Below are 3,566 nucleotides of genomic sequence, written 5' to 3' on the forward strand. Positions count from 1 at the left end.
GTGCTGGCTTACCCCAGCCCTTTTATAGTTGGGGTGGAAGGTTTGCAGTAGGTAACGCCTTCAATTGGGCGTGTGGTGGTGGGGAGGGGAGGGGAGGGGAGGGGAGGGGAGATGAGGGGAGGGGAGGGGAGGGGAGGGGAGGGGAGGGGAGGGGAGAGGAGAGGAGAGGAGAGGAGAGGAGAGGAGAGATTTCCAGTGATCTCATACTCAGTATAAGCGCGAGACTCATCCAGTCTACCCTCACATTAAACAGCTTGGCCAGCATCCGAAATCTTTCATCTAAAAGGAATCCAGTTGTTTGCGATATATTTAGTCAGACGTTTAATGGGGAATGGCTGAGAAATCAGGGCCTGTGTGATTTGTTTATGAGAAAGAACAACTTTGTTGCTTGTAATAAACAAATATTTTTAGATTATTGTTCATAACTCTTTTAATACACCAAAATATTCTGCACAAATCACAAATTAAACCAACATTTGCTTTTTTTTTTTCCCATTTCCCCTTCCAATTATCTTGTTCGAAAGTCTCAAATCAGGTGCTGGACATTTTCCCAGGCAGATTGTTGTCTCGTTGGTGGATCGACCGAGCCCTGGCCCTGACCACAGTGGATAGTGAGATGCTGGGCAAACTCTTTCTGCCCCCCAGTGCCACTGTGCCCGTGCCCACTGTGTTCCCACCCTCAGGCCAGTCAGTGGTCAGAAACCTGCCCGCGGCCACACAAGGTAAATCATTTTGGAAATACTGACCACTGGCTAGATGACCACCAGCATGTGGGCCCGACTTACACCAAGGGCGACATACTGGCGCGGTGGTAGAGTTGCTGCCTCACAGTGCCAGAGACCTGGGTTCCATCCTGTCTGTATGGAGATTGTATGGTGTCCCTCTGTCTGCGTGGGTTTTCTCCAATAAAGTCATGTCATTAGGAGCAGAATTAGGCCATTCGGCCCATCTACTCTGCCATATAAATCACGGATGATCGATCTCTCCCTCCTAACCCCATTCTCCTGCCACAGTTTAAGAATAAGGGGTAGGCCATTTAGAACTGAGATGAGGAAAAACTTTTTCAGTCAGAGAGTTGTGAATCTGTGGAATTCTCTGCCTCAGAAGGCAGTGGAGGCCAATTCTCTGAATGCATTCAAGAGAGAGCTAAATAGAGCTCTTAAGGATAGCAGAGTCAGGGGGTATGGGGAGAAGGCAGGAACGGGGTACTGATTGAGAATGATCAGCCATGATCACATTGAATGGCGGTGCTGGCTCGAAGGGCCGAATGGCCTCCTCCTGCACCTATTGTCTATTGTCTATTTTCCCCGTAACCTCTGGCAACTTCGGTTTCCTCCCACACTCCAAAGACGTACAGGTTTGTAGGTTAACTGACTTCTGTAAAATTGCAAATTGGATAGTGCTCGTGTACGGGGTGATCGCTGGTGGGCACGGACCTGGTGGGCTGAAGGGCCTGTTTCCACCCTGAAGTCTGAATAACCATCCAATGCCTGAGAATCAGGCTGCCTGCTGGCTTTGCTGTGCTGGTGCCAGGCCACAGGGCAGGTCTATGGAGCTTCCACAAGCTGTTCCTGGTCACTGAGTCACTGGGATGTGAATGGAATGTCCTATCCCACTGTTGATGCATTGGGCCACTTTGACCATTAAAGTTTCCACCACCGACTAGTCCTGATGGTCCCGCTAACTTGCTCCTGGCTCATGGGTTGTGGATTGTAAACTTATCCCAAAGTTCGAGCACAAACTCTAGGCTCGAGTGGGTTGTCCGGACCATTGGGGCAAGATGATGGTGCAAACCTATATGGTCACGGTGGTAGACACAAAATGCCGGAGTAACTCAGCGGGGCAGGCAGCATCGCTGGAGAGAAGGAATGAGTGACGTTTTGGGTCGAGACCCTTCTTCAGACTGAAGTCACGGTGGTCCAATCCAACTGTGCAGTAGTTTAGTTTAGTTATCAGCACGGAAACAGGCCCCTCGGCCCACCGAACCCGTGCCGACCAGCGATCTCCGCACACCAACACTATCCCACACACACTAGGGACAATTTACAAATACACCAAGCCAATTAACCTACAAACCTGGACGTCTTTGGAGTGTTGGAGGAAACTGGAGTACATGGAGTAAACCCACACGGTCATGGGGAGAACGTACAAACAGCGCCCATGGTCAGGATCGATCCCGGGTCTCTGGCGCTGTGAGGCAGCAACTCTACCGCTGCGCCACCGTGCCGCACCATTACTGAGGGAGTCAGTTTCATTATCAGAACTCCTGCGCTGTAGATAACACATTAGATTAAGACATAGAACAAAGAAGAGTACAGTACAGGAACAGGCCCTTCGGCCCACAATGTGCATGCCGAACAAGATACCAAGTTAATCTAATCTTGCCTGCCCATAATCCATATCCCCCCATTCCCTGCATATCCACGTGTCTATCCAGAAGCCTTTTAAAGGCCACTATCGTATCCGTCTCCACCACCACCACCACCACCAGGTACGTTCCAGGCCCCCACCATCTTTTGTGTATAAACTTTCTCTGTCCATTTGTTTTAAATTTTGCCCCTCTTACCCTAAAGCCATGCCCGCTAGCCTTTGATATTTTCACTTTGGGGAAAAAGGTTCTGACTGTTTACCCTATCTGTGCCTTTCATAACTTTATATACTTCCATCAGGACTCCCAGTCGGTACACACCGATCAGCCAAAACATTATGACCACTGACAGGCGAAGTGAATAACATTGATTATCTTGTTACAATGGCACCTGTCAAGGGGTGGGATATATTAGGCAGCAAGTGAACAGTCAGTTCTTGAAGTTGATGTGTTGGATGCAGGAGAAATGGGCAGGAGTAAAGACCTGAGCGACTTTGACAAGGGCCAAATTGTTATGGCCAGACGACTGGGTCAGAGCATCTCTGAAACGGCAAGGCTTGTGGGGTGCTCCCGGTCAGCAGTGGTGAGTACCGACCGACCGACAGTGGTCCGAGGAGGGACAAACCACAAACCGGCGACAGGCAGGGTGTTGGGCGCCCAAGGCTCATCGATGCGCGAGGGCAACGAAGGCTATCCCGTCTGGTCCGAACCGACAGAAGGTCGACTGTGGCACAAGTCACAGAAAATGTTAATGGTGGTGACGGGAGGAATGTGTCACAATACACAGTGCATCGCACCCTGCTGCGTATGGGGCTGCACACGGAGGACCAACAGCATGTTAGGCAGGTGGTCATAATGTTTTGGCTGATCGGTGTAATTAGTGTGAGATGTGAGTGGAGGCTGCCTTCTACTTTACTAGCAGTAACTTATCAATAGACAATAGACAATAGACAATAGGTGCAGGAGGAGGCCATTCGGCCCTTCGAGCCAGCACCGCCATTCAATGTGATCATGGCTGATCATTCTCAATCAGTGCCCCGTTCCTGCCTTCTCCCCATACCCCCTGACTCCGCTATCCTTAAGAGCTCTATCTAGCTCTCTCTTGAATGCATTCAGAGAATTGGCCTCCACTGCCTTCTGAGGCAGAGAATTCCACAGATTCACAACTCTCTGACTGAAAAAGTTTTTCCTCATCTCA

Source organism: Rhinoraja longicauda, chromosome 30 (assembly GCF_053455715.1).
Source record: "Rhinoraja longicauda isolate Sanriku21f chromosome 30, sRhiLon1.1, whole genome shotgun sequence".
Lineage (NCBI taxonomy): Eukaryota > Metazoa > Chordata > Chondrichthyes > Rajiformes > Arhynchobatidae > Rhinoraja > Rhinoraja longicauda.